This window comes from Lonchura striata, chromosome 1A (genome assembly GCF_050655825.1).
Source record: "Lonchura striata isolate lonStrDom1 chromosome 1A, ASM5065582v1, whole genome shotgun sequence".
NCBI lineage: Eukaryota > Metazoa > Chordata > Aves > Passeriformes > Estrildidae > Lonchura > Lonchura striata.
In genome coordinates this window covers 6,006,110-6,023,312 of record NC_140741.1, presented here as the reverse complement: position 1 = coordinate 6,023,312, position 17,203 = coordinate 6,006,110, and the positions used below count along the sequence as shown (strand labels likewise).

General features: G+C 40.6%; 1 long non-coding RNA gene across 1 annotated transcript; it reads right to left on the bottom strand.

Annotated features, from left to right (window-relative positions):
- Positions 1-657: 657 nt before the first annotated feature.
- On the bottom strand, positions 658-15,442 carry LOC146763356 (uncharacterized). Its single transcript, XR_014951954.1, has 3 exons — positions 14,151-15,442; positions 13,110-13,227; positions 658-11,109 (listed from the first exon to the last, which is right to left on the bottom strand). It is a non-coding gene; the product is annotated as an uncharacterized LOC146763356 (long non-coding RNA).
- Between the last annotated feature and the right edge of the window lie 1,761 nt (positions 15,443-17,203).

Here is a 17,203-nt window from a genome sequence, read left to right as displayed (position 1 = left end):
TAGACACTAAGCAAGATGAAACTTACCTTATACAACAAATTTTAAGACGATGTAACTGTTTCCTTTATCTTTATTAGGGTTTGTTCTACGCTGAGCTCTGCAAAGCTTGCAGGTGGTGCAGCCTGCTTTTGTTTCTGCTGGTATTCAGATGCTCTGCCATCCTCAATTGCTCTCAGGAAATCAAAATAAGAGAGCTTGCTGTCATGAATGCTGATTCCTAAGCTAAGGGGAAAACACAGAATGAGATATCAATGATTTTAAATTATTATCTCATGTTGTCTGAACTGATTAATTATTATGATGCATTATTTGTACTGCAGCAGCACTTCAGGATATGCTTGTGGTGTCAGTGTATAAATCTTGTTAGTTCCAGCCCAAGCTTTTTATCAGGTCTAAGATACCCATCCTGTTATTTAAATTCAACCACAGTCCCAGATGCAGATCCAGGCCAATCTCCAGATGCTCAGGAGGAGACCTGCTTTAGCCTGGGCCCAAGAGCAAAACCTTCCTGTCCATCAGCAATAACTCCTTGCTTTTTAAACACAGCACAGTGTTTGCATCCCCATTTCCTGATGGGCTCACCATCCCTGCTGTGGCTGGAGGCCATGCAGTCTCCCAGCTTTGTCTGTGGAATTCTCTTGCACATCACAGTGCAAACACAATCTCACAGACTGTCGAGGAATGGATGTTCCTGGTGCTAAGTGCTGCCACTGGGCCTTGCCTCGCAGCTTTACAAAAACACCTGTGACTCACAGGTGCTCAAGTGCTGCTTAACCCTCCCAAATGTTGTGATCACTCTGAGGTGAAGCAGCAGAAGCACAGGCGGCCTTGGAAGCTGCTGCCAGACCTGCACTACGATATCCAGCACCTTTCCGTGGTTGATTTTGTGGATGTAGCAACACAGATCTATCCTCATGATTTCTCTACCACATGGAAGTTACCAAACTTTATTCCATACAACCCCTCTGCCTATGGTTATGACAAAGGGCTTCACTTCTTTTTCAGGCTGCACTTCACTTAGCATGGCTTGGCTGGCCACTAGAGAATTATTTAACACATTCTTGGCAGGACTCAGCCTCACTGTCTCAGGCACAAGCCCTGCCCTCTTTGGGGTGCCCAGTGAGCTGCACAGAGGGCTGGTGCATTTGGCCCTGCTGCTGGTGCCTTGTGCTGGGAATGTCCAGCGAGGGTTTTCTCCTGTTCACCTGTGGCCAGCCCAGAACTGGGACCTCATCCCATACCTGGGATCCCATCCCACACCTGGGAGCCCATCCCATAGGCTCTGCAGGCTGCACTCAGAGCTTCCCAAATTTCTGTCTGTCACCTGGAACATCTGCTGGATCAGAGGCACTGAGGTATTCCATGATCTGTCACACTGGAAATGGAGTGGGACACAGAGCTGACTGCAGATAGCTCCAGGTAACAACACTGAATATATTTTTGCATCAGATAATCAGCAAGGGGAATCGTGAGATCTTGCATATGATTTGGGAATGGGATTTTTTTTTTTTGCAGAGGACTTTGTTACCAAACTAAATTAATTTTTATTTGCATATTTTACTACAGAAGGATTGGAATTCAGGCAAGCTTCACTTATACATAAAATATGTGACTATAAAAGTTATTTAGCATGAAAAATTAAGACAAGATGAATAGCACTGACCACTGCATGAAAAGCTACTTTCAGTGTCCTGTGACTTGTGGTTTCTTAGGACTTGATATATTTTAAACAAGGACTCCAAATAAGCCCAGTGAGCTTGTAGAGCTCATCACCACAATGGGTACAGGAGCAGGGGCTTGCTCTGCCCTCATTTTCCCTATATTAAGCCATTGCTGCCAGACTGTGGAATTTTCTGCCCTTAAAAGATCACCAGAGAGTCTCCAGAATACAATTTACAGTAGGCATGTTTGCTACAGATCAATTGGCTACCACGGAACTATTCCTTGTTCCAGACTGATGTTAGAGTTACCATCTTTGGAGATATTTAGAAGATATTTTAATAATTTTATAGCAAATTATCATAACTATGGGTTCTTCAGACACATGTGTGAGGCAGAGAACTCCTATGCTGCAGGGGAAAGCCTGCACTCTTTTCTTTTCAGTCTTGCACTCAGCTTTTTTGTTAGAATTATGGTCATGGCAAGTCCTAGAGAGCCAAGATTTGACAGAGGAGATGGCCCCACCATACAACCCCGATTTTCTTGTTTAAAAATGAGTTGCTGTAACACACTTTTATCATCTGTTTCCACAGTAAATCACCAGGGACCAATGCCTCAACTACCAATCACCAGAATATCCAGTTACAAGAATGTCTAATTAATGGGGAGAGCCAGTAAAACAAAGAGGAAGCTTTATAAAACAGGCTGGAAAAGAAATTAACTATAGACCCCATATCTGCTAGTAAGAAAAAAAAAAAACATTCAAGAGCCCTGATTTTGCATCTTGCAGCTGCACAGCACTCCCACATACTACCCGTGTCAAGCTGGCTCCAATATTGGAGACAGTGTGTGGAAAAGGAAATAATCAACACCATTTCAGTGGAGAAATAAATTGCCAAGTGGGCATTAAAATTTTAGTAATAAAACTAAATGCATATGCTAATCTACTCTGTATTATTTAGAAAAGACTATTTTGGATCAAGAAAGGAATAATCTGCACAAAATTACAATGAATGGAGGTGTTTATCATCAAGAGGTCTTTGAGAAAGAAACAAGCAGCAGATTCCTATTAAGGTTTCAATTCATAAAAAGTTGATCACCCAATTAAAGGTGAACTGTGAAAAGACTTTGTTAATTTTATTTCAAAAATGAGTCTGGTGTGGCAGGCACTGGAGAACAAAACCCAGTGCTGCCAGGCATGTGACCTCTGGGGGCTGGCTTGGTGCAGAGAACTGCAGTACTCAATGTTGGAGCAGGTCCTTTGTGTTCTTCAGCTTCTACAATAGAGATTCTTTCTCGTATTAATACAGAGAATGAAAAGGATAGCTTGTCATGACAGCAGCCCTTGATCATTTGAAAGCTAATGTTATCTTATTATCTGATTTAGTTGTATTTTCATTTTGCACAAGATGTTGCACACCCTTGCTCAGTTAAACTGAAATAAAGCAAGTGAAACAACCTAGCAAACAAATGCACATACTCAAAGAATACTTAAAAAAAAAAAAGTAAAATGTCATTTAACTTTTTTTTGCCTGCAAAATAAATTCATTATGCAAAAATATTTTTCACACATCTGCAGCTTTAAACCTGTGGGTATCTCCATTAGCTTTAACAGAGTTTTTCCATTTACTGAACACTCAATAGAAGCTTATGGGCTTTGGTGGGTGTGAACAAAGAGGCCCTAAGGAGATAATCATACAAACCTGTTTAAAAAACTGCTGAAATCATCATCATCATCAAGATAAGGCTTGAATTCTTGTAATGTCTTGTGCAGGCCACATATTTTTACACAGCCATCTCTATTTTTATCCTTTATGAAAGACATTATTGAAATCTTGGACGAAATCCCTGAATTTATCCCTGAAAGTCAGCAGAAGTTTATTTTAGCTCCTTTATCAAATGGGCTAAAAGGATACAAACAAATAAACAAATCAAGGGTGGAGGGGCAGGGGAAGATTTTGAACTTTTTTATCTGGGTGTGGTAAGTTCATATAATTTATTCGAAGACTGCCAAATTGTTCAGCTATAAACTTTAAATCCAACATGCCCTCCATTTAATTTGTACATGGAATTGTGTGGCTCGGGCCTCTTGTCATAAAGAAATGTTACTTGGGAAATGAACTGGTTCCTCTCTCCATTCAGAACTGCAGATACAAAACATAGTTCTCTCTTTTAAAGCCTGTCCTGGTCAGGACAGACTTTAAAAATGTTTTTTATTACTACAGCCATTAAAATCACAAGGATTTGGCACCATAAGTGTCTGCAATTCTTGAGGCTCCTGAAACTCTGACACAGCAAGACAACTTCAACAAAACCTGGAGACCTGAGCAAAACCTGGAGCAGAACAAGGCTGATCCATGCCCATTTGCTGGACTTCAGATCAGGACCTTCAGACCTCTCTGAGATATCACTTCTTGCACATGATTGAATTCAAGCCTCAAAGGCTTGACTTTTTCTCCCCCTTCATTTTGTCCCTTACATTTCACTGGCATCAGGGATTTGGATCAAATTTGGAAACTCAAGCAATGTGATTCTCTGCATCTTGACTCAATCAAAAGCCTCTCTGCAATTTGTTCTCAACTGTTTTTCTCTCAGCTTTGCAGAATCTTTGGTTTTCTATTTGTTTTCAAGAAGCTCTATGTTCAGTCTAGCCTTTACAAGGACAATATATTTTCCTTGCTGAGTTTTTCTCCTAAGAATCCAACCTTTTGTAGTTTGCACAGGAACAAAGAACAATTTCCCCATCACCCTCAGGGTCCAGGAAACACCATTGTGTAAGGAATCACCCACCTTTAAAAAGTCTGAATTATGATATGACTTAGGTGGGTTGTTAGCAGTTTATTTATTATGTGCTTCAGAGCCACTGTACCTTTCACTGTTATGTGAACTAACTCTCTCCTTAACCAAGTTTCACTGGCAAGAAACCATTTCTCAACATTTTTCTCAAGTTCAGCTGAAAAGTATGGATTACTTCTCAGCTTCACAGCTTGCTTGAACTGCATTTTAACAGTTTTGGCTCAGCTCACTGTTGTATTCAGAATATCTGGAGACTCCACGAATGCACTTTAAAGTGCCTTTGATGAGTAGGTATTTCTCCAGCCTTAACTATATTACCAGGCTGAATAGTTTTACCTAAAAATCCCCCAAACCACCAGAAGTCACACTATTTTTACATTCTGGAAGCTGGTCTTTCCTTTGCCTGCAGAGTGGTTTGTCTCAGCTCTGACCATACAGGTGGATCAGCAAATATGTGACATTCCTTACAACCAGAGAGCAGAGCCAGAGCTCTGCTGATTATAGAAATATTCCATATTAGTGAGAGCCAGAGCTCTGCTCTCAGTCTGTGCCCAAGTCCTGGTTTTGACAAGTGTCCTAGAAACACAGGCCACACTTTTCCTTTTCTTTTCTTTTTTTTTTAATAAGACTGCCTGCAAGCCATCTTTTGAAGACTTTGAGTGTTTTCTAGTACCACTTCATGTAAGGCCAGGGGTTGTTTTATTAATGCTTTTAATTTGGGAATTCATTTCCCACAGTTACAGATCAGTAAGTCCATTTTGTGTCCTAAACCAAAAGCTACTTGCTTTTACAGATTTCCTGTGAAATGAACTCTCAGGTAACATTCCTGTGCAAAGTGGCCTCTGGAGACCTTTATTATCCTTGTGGGTGGCATTGTTATAATGACTCGGGCTTGTATTGTTGACAGTTCATCTTTTATGATATTTCTCCTCCCTTACATTTGCATTTTTTATCTAATCACATTCTCAGGCCCTCAGATGGTTGTTTCAGATTCCTTACTGGCTTTCTCACTACTCAACATCTCCAGTTTAAGCAGGACAGTTTCTTTGAGTGATTGGCTCTCCCTGTGAAAACTCAAGAATTTAAGCCTAAAGGAAGTTTTTAAAAGCAAAACCTCTTGTCCAGCAGTCTAAAAATGCAAGGTGTTAAACACCTGGGCAAACACAAGGAAGTTTGCTTAGATCCAGCAGAGCAATCTGGATTTAAATTTTTGTAAAATATTACTGATATTTGTAAAAAGGTACTCAGCCCTTTTACCTGAAAACATAATTTACAAGACAGTGAGTGTCCTGAAGCAGATACTTGGTCCCAAGAACAATCTCAGTCACTTCTCTTTTCATCTTGCTGCTGTTCACTAGTTCATTTTCAAACTTCCCACTGTTACCCCTAAAGAATGCAGCTCCTCCATGAGCTTCTCTCTCACAACCAGAGGGATGCTCCTAGCAGCACACACTTGTGAAAATCCAGCTCTGCATTCTGTGTCTCCTTTCTCTCTGACACTAAAGAGTTCTCAGTGCTGATCTCCTGTGTTTGTGGATCTTTCTTCAACTCAGTGCTTTAACCAGACTCAGAGATAAGCATATTAAAAAAACCCCAAACACTACCATTTCTGCCTATAAATTTAAACTGCTCTGTTTATCTTTTTCAAATTAAGGTCATTCAATCCTTTGATACAAATCAGATTCTTGCTAGACACCCTCAGTTTCAATAGTCTTTCCTCTACATTGAGAGATACCTGGGTCAGATATTTTGCAGTCTGTTTGGAGGTAGCAGTGACTGAGCACAAGTTTTATATTTAAAGGTTGTTTATTCTTAGTCTGCAGCTCACTTTTGAGGCTTTTGCACAGTATTTCTATGTGGTATATTGAATGTTTGTGCACCATGACATAGATCTGGGGATATGGAGGTTATTCTCTTTTGCCTCTGCTTTTTCAGCTGCAAGGTCCTGCAAAACAACTGTATTTCCTATAGTTGCTGCAGAGTTTTTAAACTCTTTAACATAATGTGAATCTATAAATTTTCACATACATCACTTTGGCTATTTGCAGATAGCTCTGAGAATTTTTAATTTTTTCTTGTTTCCTTTTCTGACAGACAGCATGTCCTTCTCCCCTTCCAGTATTCCCATATTGACCCTTACAACTATCCTAGCTTGACTAAACAGATTTTTCTAGCATACTTTTTTTTTTTTTTAATTCTACTTTTCTGGGATCTTTTCTGTATCTTTGGATCTTTGATTTGATCCTTTAAAATAGAATCTCTGAAATGTCATAGCTACTTGACTGATCTGTTATTTTAAGATCAGCCAAAAATTCTTCAAAGGATTCCTCCCTCTGAATTCTTATATGAAACCTGTGTCTTTCAAAAGTTCAAGTTTCCTTGTGAGTGCAATATTCCTTCAACTTACTTTCTGTAACTGCATGGATTGCCCTCTCACCCTGGCTTGGTTTCATGCCATTGAAAACTTTGATAGCTCCTACTCCTGCAATATTCCAGAAAATAGTTGTGAGCCTCCTTATGATTAATCTGGGCACTGGATATAAGTTCCAAGCCATGATGTGAGGCTTTTCAAGGAAACTGCAATAATGCCCATGTGATTTAGAGGCTCTAAAAGCCCCTAAAGAGCTCTCACTTTTCCTCTCACTTTCACATCTCTCTTTTTTCTGATTAATTCCTTCCTTTCTTTCACATCCTGCTCCTGATACCATGTGGCACTGGGCTTACACTCCCAGCAAGGCTGGTGTTGGGAAGAGTATGGAAGAGCTCTGCAGTCAGGGTGCACTGCAATGCCTTCCTGCTGGCTTTGCCCTCCCCATCTCCATGTTCCTAATTACTGACTAACCAGCTCCAGCTCAGCCTCCTCCTAGATACCCAACCCTAGAGATCCAGCATCTGCTAATTACATCTCTAAATTTCAACTTTTATTATGTCAGAAGCCTGCAGACTTTCTCAGCAGAGAAACAAATCTCAAATCTCCTGTCAGAGGAGGGTTTGCTTTTTTAGAGCTGACGTGCTGCTGCTTAAATCCCACAGATTTACAGCAGTGGTGGAGGAAGATGGGGACTGAGGTCCAGCAAGAGACCAGGAGAGCCACACCAAGGAAGCAGAACATCAACCTAAAAGCCATAGCCAGGACAATTTGTGATTTCAGCCAGACACTGATCTCTACCAGCTCCAAAGTCTGTTCAGCAAAGCCCCTTCCTTCTTGCAGGGATGGGCTTCGAAAGGTTGATATGGTTCATGTTGGACCCTCATTGCAGAAAATTCAGCAACCCTTTTTCAACTATATTTACTTTCAGTGCCACTCTTCATCACTGCTGTCATCTTCCACTTAAATCTTCACAGAATAGTCCCAATGAGAGTTGAGGCTGAGATTTTGAGATTCATATTTTTGGAAAATTGAAGCATTCAACATTTTTTGGTCTAATAAAAGATTTCCAGGTGGTAATTATTCCACTCACAGCAATAAATATCTACATGGGGAAAATGAGGATTAAAACCATAGATCAAGCTGCAATGCCAAAAAAATAATATTTTCTTGCAAATGTTTCGTATTTTTTCTTGAAGAGCTGCAGAGCCACTGCACACTGTTCAATGTCTGTTTCTAATTTGGGCAATTTGTTCCAAAAGCAAAAGGAAAAAAAAAAAAAAAAGTGCAAGGCAGTATGTTTTGAATTGTAAGATGCCCAGAGCTTTTGTCTGCATCACAGTGTGCAATCACAGGGCCCTGAAACTGCTCCAAAGCTGGGAGGGTGAGGCTCACAGCCCTTGCAGGAAGGCAGGGGAAGGACACAGGCTGGGGGAAGCCACTGGGCAGGGAGAATCACCAGGGCTTGGGCAAGGAAGGGGGAGTGGGTGCTGCTGAAGTGGGTCCTGCAAACAGCAAATCCACACTGCAGGCAGAGATCTCCTCCCAGTGCAAATGGGGAAGGTGAAAGGGATCCATTTCCCAGCCCACTGAGAAGGAAGTGTGGGCTGAGGCCCACGTTCAGCACCCTGGCTGGGTTTTGCAGCCCCTCCATCGGTGCTGCTGAGCGAGAGCCGATCTCCTGACACCCACCCCAAAGCCAGAGGGGTGGTCCCCACCTCTGCTGCTCACAGCTCAGCTTCTCAGGGGCTTCTGCAGCAGGAGGCTGACACTGAGCTAGACTCCTGCCTTCACAGCCTGCACACACATGGGTGCTTTCATCCACTGTACAATGGCTCCAGCTCTAGAGCCATTTATGGCTTTCCACAGCCTTACATGAAATCTGAGAAGTGCAGAGGTCTGGATTCAACTTCTCTTGCACACCAGACATCCAGGAGAGAAAAGCAGACAAGCACAGGACTGCTGCCACAATCCAGGAGGTGGGTGAGGAAGTGTGGGAGGCAAAAAGGGAACATTCAGCAAAACTGGAAGGTAGTGATAATCAATAACAAGACTTACTTTTGCAGACCATGAGTGATTAAGCAGTGAACTCATTCCCAGACAAAGCTGCAGATGACAAATTTCAAAATATTAAAATCAAAACTGGGTATCCTATATATAAAAATCAAGAAAAGCACAACCTAATAAATAATTAGAATGCGATTTTGGAAAGGGTTATGAAAGTCCCTTCTGCAAACTGTCAGCACTCAGGATAAGGGAGTCCCCAGTGCAGGGGTCAGAATATTCCATGTCCATCTATTAGAACACTGCTCAACCTCAGCCAGGAGAATCTGGCTCCAGCTGCTAGCACATAACTGCATCCAGGTCTATGTGCCCCAGTCTCCAATTTCTGTTTCTCCAAATAAAGGCTAAGCAATGTGGAACTGTGATATTGTTGCAGTTCTGACCATGCTTGTTGTTACAATAGGTTGACAAGAGTAAATAACTCTGAAGGATGCAGACCTGCCAGCATCACACATCACAACTATTTCATTTTTACCTGGCATGTCTTCTTCAGTGATTTAATTACTCTCCAGCTGCTTCAAGAGGAGTATTTGTCTCTTGGAGCCACACTGTATAATTTCTGCTTGCAGCACACAGCATTTTCCTGACTTGCAGAGCTGCTTCTTATTTATAGCATTGGAGGCAGGGCTGCCTTGTACTTGGCATTGCACTAACAGGAAAGAAATAGGAGGTTCCTGACCAGAAGAGCTCTTCATCCAAGTCAGACTAGAGATAACAGGCTGGTACAAAAAAATGGAGAGGAAAAGCCCAGTATGAGGCAGTTCCACATCAAATACAGTAATAAACAATGCCTGCAACACAGCAGCTGCCTCACCATCTCTGCTTTATATTATACAATTCTTTACAGGTGGAACTCTTGTTGATACCTGCGGGTGTCATAAGTGCAGTTTATGCCAGAGAGCTGCAATGCAGGTGGGAGAGACATGATGCTGAAAAAAAAAGGGGCAGTTTTGCTCTTATTCTTTCAGGCTATTTGGGATACTGAGAAACAGAATTTTAAAAAGAAGGGAAAAAAGGCAAAAACCTTCATTTTCAGGCTTCTTCTCTCTTTTGTGGGGCAGTTGTGAGATGATTTCCCAAGCTGCCTCTTTATCTGCAAGACAAGGCTGCTCTTCTCTGTTTATGAGTGTGTCAACTTTACCAGCAATGTCATCGGGAGTTATCATTCTTATAAACAATAATTTATTAGTTTCTAGAACTTCCAGACCTTTTCCAAGCACAAAAGAAAGAAAATCTATGCTCCTGGGGATATATTTTCACATGGATTTTGCTCCTGAGGGTTTATACTCCTAAATAATAAATTAAAAATATAATACATTTCAGGAGAAGAGTGAAAGCACAAGCAAGAAACATAAAAAGCATCCAGGTGGTGTTTATCCACAGAGAGATGAAGTTTTTACAGCACTGTGGTGGGGCAGAGGATTGTCCTGCTGGCAGGTGCAGGGATCTTACAGGAGCAGGAGGCTGAGCACTGCTGACTCACTGGGGCAAGCATGGATCCTTGGACTCCACTGGAAGCAGGATATCATTTTGTCATTTGTCTGTCAAATGCTCCTCTCAGGAGCAGTGACCTCTTAACCATGAGTGTTGATTTTGTTTCAGACAGAGACTCGGACACGAGGTGCTTGTTCCTGTCACGTGGAGCCTGGGTCCATCCTTGTCAAGGCTGCTTTTGCTGCACCCCAGAGCCATTTCCCAGCAGTTTAAGGAGCTGCTGGAGGTACGTGAAGCCCAGTGTGACTGTCACCCAACCCTCATCCAAGGGACAGGGAGTGAGACGGGATCCTACACACCCACCCAGTCCAGCTGCAAGGAAAGCCCCTGGTAAGCATAACCAGGTCCAGCCAAGGTTGTCTGAAGCAGTCTGGTGGGGAGAGAGCTGTCCTTGCTCTTCTCCTTCAGTCTGAGCTGATAGCAGTGTTGGGGCTGATACCAACCAACAGGCCAGAGAGTGGCCAGGCACAGGGCATACCTGGCACATCTCTGCCAGTGACCCTTCTCAGCCACCCAAAGGGAGCAGCTGCCTCCAAAGTGCCCAGGAGGAGCTGTCCTTGAGGCATTCTTGCCCCCAAGCAGCGCTGGGAGGGAGCAGGGGGGACAGAAGTTCTCACAAGTGAAAGGTGTGGCAGTCCAGCAGCAGTCTGGGAATGCCTCTGGATGTTCTGCTTTGCCAGTAGAGATGCTCCCACTGTGTGGGAAAATATACGACCCATGGAGAGTATCTGTGAAAGAACAGTGCACACAAGCTAGGCTCATCTCCAGCAAATCAAGGGAATAATACTATGTATAAGCTTGGTCCAGCACCTTCCAAGAATCTTTTTCAGGGCCTTTTTAAGTAACATTGTGTTTGCATTGCTCACCGTGTCATCTTGACAAACTAAACACAAACACTGAGAGTTAAATGCTAAGTTAGTCTGACTTAAATCAGACTTACTTAGTCTGATTTGTAATTTCTTTTACATGCTGAGTTTTATTTTCTGCTGTTTCTGCTGCTCTTTCAGCTTTGAATGCTTCTTTTGTTTATTATTCTAATAATAAACAAAATTAACGCTTGTAAGTATGCATGGCTGTCATCCGTGATGTGACACAGGCTGAGCTTGTGTCAGTGGACGGAAACTCTATCCCCAGTTTCTTAATAATTCTTGGTGAGTTAGTTATCCTTTTTCATCTGTATCATACCTTGAAAAAGAAATGCTCTTTTTAAATATTTATGTGTTCCCCATAGAAAGGCATTACAGATGTCCTTAACTGACTTAACAGCTTAGCTCTCACTGACTTCCCTTCCTTACAGAGGTGCCATACCACACTGAAAATGAATGAGTGACTTTACACGAGGCTCAAAAGATGGGGCTCATGCACTGTAATCACAGAGTCACCTCTAAAAATACTACCCTGAGGAGCAAATTGCTGGGAGTATTATCCAGCTCTCAGTGTTACAGTCTTTCAGAGTCTGAGATGCAGGTCTCCAAAAAAATCCATTCTCAAGCGTCTCAGAGTGGCCACAGAAGATGCTCAGAGTTGAAATTGTCCTTCAGAAATACAGGTTTAGCTTCATAAACACTTTTCATTTTTACTTAGGTATAAATCCTTCCATAGGCTGTTTCCTCTGGAGTTTCTCTCCTGGTCAGTGCTGTGATGCATGGCAATGCCTAATTTAGCTTCAGATTCACTCTAATTCCTTTATTCGGGTTACAGACACGCAAGAGATTTTAGCTGTTCTCTAAAAGGAGTGGCTGATGGGAGTGAAGTTATGCAGCAGATAACTGCATGAAAAGGACACTCTTCAACGTGCCATAGGAATAAGGAATAAGAATGGGAAGTAAAATCTAATGGAGTAGAAAATAGTTCATAAATGAATCAATGTTAAGAAAAATCAATATAGTTAATGCAGTTTGTAACCAAAATGCAATACACTGAGATGCTATATATTAGAGTGATTACTTTTCAAAATAGACCTGTAATTAAGGTAGCTTTTTATATAATGTCACATACAGCTGACATCTATCCCACTGCAAACATAGTTAATAGAGCAACTCATCTTTGGTCAGAGCAGACAAGCTCTCCCCCACTTCAAAACAAATTTACTTGTCTATAAGAACATTTCATGATATTTCTTGAAATCTTTACACAGCATGAAACTGCCTTGCTTTCTTTTGTTAAGTATTTGGTAGGTGGCATTTTTCTTTTGACTGTGTTGGGTTTATTTAGGTTGGAAGTATTGCAAGTAAATGTAGTGCTCTGAAAAGAAGACTTTGTGCCCTCATCCAGGTGTGCAATGTGGACTGTCCCCAGATCTCCTGGATGGAAGCTGTGTTTGCAGTTCCCACCTGACCCGAGATATCTGGAATTGACTTTAACCCAGCACACACTGAGCTGGGCATTTGTATGTATAAGAAAATCTGCTGGAAAAGAAGTTAATTTAACCAATGACCTACAGTCCTATCTGAGAAGAAAATGCATGTTCAATTAAAGGGATCAGAAATACTGAAGCCAAGAGGAAGTTCCATCTTTGAATTCATCAGAAACTGATGGATCTAACTGAACTTAGTATGATAAGTCATAGCCTCCTGTAACACAGTGTCGTGTACTGAGGTCACAATCATAACAAAGTAAAAGATTTCTTGTGCCGAGTAATCTATTGTCATTCACTGCATTACCAAAGGCTCTGTAATCCTATAAAAGATGCATTATTGCAAGACCTAATCATTTAGAGTTGTTATACCTTGCCCAAAGCTGCTTCAATCCTTCCAGGGTGATTGGAATGCCAAATGGGAACGAGAACTTCTTCAAGTCCCTCGGCTGTATAATGCCATTTCCTTCACTGTCAAACCTTGAAAATTCTGGAATGCAAAAGAAGTCATTACTAACAAGAACCAACAAGTTTGACAAAATGTCTGAGCTCTCTACGAGCTGAATAAATAATGGGAATAGAGAAAGAAATAGGAAATAATAGAATAATAGAATATTTTGTGTTGGAAGGGACTTACAAGAGCCATCTAGTCCAATGCCCTGCAATGAGCAGGGACACCTTTGACTAGATCAGGTAATGGGCTGGAAAATTACAGACCTGCAGAATTCATCTCCAACTCATTACATATCCAATACTAATTAGATTTTGCTCTAGGTTTGAGTTGGTTGCTTGAGTTTGATGATGATTTTACCAGTCACTTTGTAAACTTAGATTATCAGTACTACTGTTTAATGTACACAGTTAGTGAAAAAATAATATTAATTTTTTTTCTTCTGCTGACCAAATATTTCAACTATTGAAATATATTTCTTGTTGACCAAATATTTCAACTACTTGAGAAGTTTAAAAAGATAGGAATATTTTTATAGGATAGGTTTATGAGTCTTTTTTGCATGGTGTAAGCATGATCCTCAATGGCTTTCTGTGCTAGAAAGCACTGAGTGTCTGCAGAGCAGAAAACTGTGTTTGTGTACAGCCTCAGTGGTCAGGCCTCAGGTGTAGCCCATTATCCCTCTTTACAACAGAAACATTAAATAAAATTAACACTAGAACACAAAGGAAGTTTTAGAAATAACCATAATAGCATATACTACGTAATGAACATTGCAAAAATTGCATATTATTCAGACAGTGGATTTCTTTTTAATTACAGAGTAAGTTTTTATCATTAATGAGCTATTTTGCATGGGTCTCTTTGAATATTTATAGAATCTGAAGATCAACATTGCATGATGTTCTGAAATCTATTAGTGCTGCTTATTTATTTAAAGAAAACATTCTTCTTACCCTTACCAGGTCATACCATCTGGTTCTTGCTTTGATAACAAGATAGTAATGAGCGTGATCACAAGCTAGCTCTGCATCCGTTATCATCTGTTTTTTTCACAGAGAAGAAAAAAAAAATAAAATAACAACTAAGTATGTTTTACGTTAGTGGGAGCTTTAATCTCCACAAGTTTCCTTCCCTTTTGTTGTTCTTCATGTTGTTAGTGGTTTTGTTTTCTAATTTCTGAGATACACATTAAAGATTGTTACTTCACATCTGTGTAAACTTAATTCTTTAAATATTGCCTTATTTCCCTGGCTGCAGGTTAGCAAAGATTTTTTAAATTTTGTAATTCCCTATTTATTTTCAAATCAATGCTGTTCAATTCTCCCTCAAACTCAAGAGCCAGCATGGATCATTTATACACATAGAAGGAAATGTTAATTATCTCAGAAACAATTATATCCTGGAGTGACTCCAGGAAGATTATCCTTGATTTACATCAATTACATAGACCAAAACTATCTCTGTGAGTCACCAAGACATGGCTAGAAATGGGGAGAAAGGCAAAAAACATTTGCAAATTCAGCCATCATTGTAAGTGCCTAAATTTTGGGAGCTGGTGGTTCTGATTGAATCCAAGCACACAGAGGAATACAGGAGACTCAGGTTGTTACACTGCACAGAAATCTGACTAAATCCATGTGCTGCACAAGCACTGCTGCACCCGAGAAGCACTCCTTGAGAGGAGAGCCCATAAACATAAACAACTGACCAATAAAATAGTCTGAAAACTTAACTGTGAAAATGCAAGTGCTCTTCAGGCTTCCCATCACTGTGTGTTCTTTGTTAAACTTCTGAATCAGCAAAAATATTTGAAATGGGGAAGTTCTGGAGCTAAAGTCAAAATATTTCAATTTCTAGCTAAGTATAAACTGAAACAGAAATGAGATAACAACAGTAATAAGTAATCTTATATTCCAACTGGTAGGAAGATTCAATTTTCATTTGGGAGGTTCAGGTGGGATAACAGGAAAAATTTCTTCACTGAAAGGGTGGTTGAGCATTGGAACAGGCTTCCCAGGTAAGTGATGGACTCATTGTGCCTTGAAGTGTTCAAAAAATGAGCAAATGTAGTAGCAGTGTGATATGGTTTAGCTGCCATGGTGGTGTTGGGTCAGAGGTTGGATTCAATGATTTTGGTTTTTTCCCAGCTTTAATGATTTTGTGGACTTCAATTTCCTTTCTTGTTTTAGACTGATGTCTTTGATTCACTCAGTTGTCCAATTCACAAAAAAAAAAAAAAAAACAAACCCAACAACAACAACAAAAAAAAAAAAAACCAAAACACACACACAAAAAAAAAAACCACAAACAAAAAAAAACCAACCCAAACCAAGCAGATAAATATTACTACCATTAGAGCCAACAGTAAAGCAGTAAGAGAAATAAAAACTGGGAAATAAGCCTATGTGTATATATCACATCATCACTGCCACAGTGGAGATGAGTTGCTGATCAGGAGCTTTCCAATCCTCTTCTATCTTATCATTATTTTTATGAATTTCTCTCTCTTTTCATAGTTAAACAGAGTTTCACATTGAGCTTTTAGAATTATTTTTTTATGGCTTAAATTTTGTTTATCACGGAATTTAACCTCAAAGTTTAAAATTCTAGACATTTTAAACAGAATTGCTTCTCACAGGAAAGGAAGATGTGACTCTGTTTTCCACCCACTCCATGGGGCCTCTGCACACCTCTCCTCATTTTATCTGCTTCTGGTGCTCTGCTTGAAACTCTGGAGTATGAGGCTTCACTGTTCTGCAATGCTCTGGCAGCAATATTCATGCCAGAACTCACAGACAGGTCATACCCTGCCTGCACTTCCCTCCAAAAGGACAGCTGATTCCCAAACCATGTTCCCAGCCCCAAGGTGCAACAAAGTTGTCTCATTTGGAGGCTAACTTCAGCTCAGGCACCAGCTTGTATGTTTGACCTCACAGATTGAAACAGCCACCAGGGGTAGATCTGGCATTTTAATCCAGACTCAAAAGACTCCATGTCTAACTGAATGCAGCCATAAATCACTGAGAACTTGGTAGAGCTCCCCACTTAAGCTTGATAAAGATGTATTTTAATACCACATCTTCATTTATACCCACTACGAGTGTTCACACTGTATATTCATTTCTGTAAACACAGCAGGTTACTGTAGGTGCTGTGCAACTTTTTCTTGCTTACTTGTGAGATGGCAAGAGCCAAGGAAGTACTTCCTTAGCTGCCTGGGTGTGAAACAGTCGACAGAATTCTTGCTAATGTAATGTGGAGGTCAGGTTCCTTCTCAACAAACCCAGTGGGTACAGGAATTCCTCAAGGCAAGCAAAAAGCTGCTTAGGACTTGCTGATACTGTCACCATTGCTGTCTGCTTCACAGAAGGCAGAATAGGTGTCCTAACAAGGAATATTTAACTAAATATATTAAACTAAGTATATTTAATTGGTCTACTGCATATTTGTTAAACAGAAATAACAAAGGTTTGCTCTTGACTTGTATTGGCAACAGGCAAGTGTTTTAATGCAGTTGAAGAATGCAAAGCATTTGCAGCTTTGCCTTACAGAAAATAATAACCAAATGTAGAAAAGCTGGAAAATCAACTCTTGATTAAGATCACCATCTTGCAAATTTTGGGGACTAAGAACACCTTCTTGAAGGACCTTTCTTATGAATAGATGGGCTGTTGCATGAATGAGTAGTGCAGAGATACTCTTTGTTAATTGCAGAATACTTAATAGCTATGCTCACAAAAGGATGGGAAAAAATAACCCTGATCGTATTTTCCTGGCACAGGCTGCAGAGAAAACAATTAGGAATAAAAAAAGCCTTGAAAACTGAATGTATTTGAACTGGAAGTTTCTGAGAACACAGAAGCCTTGAAATCCTACAAAATTTCTAGAGCTGCTTTCCCAACAGCTCCTCCAAACCAAGTTTTAAAACAAATGTTTGGATCAAAATAGCTACCAGCTTCACTGCCAAAAGCGAACCAAAGCTCGATGTATTTACCCCATAGACATCCATCAG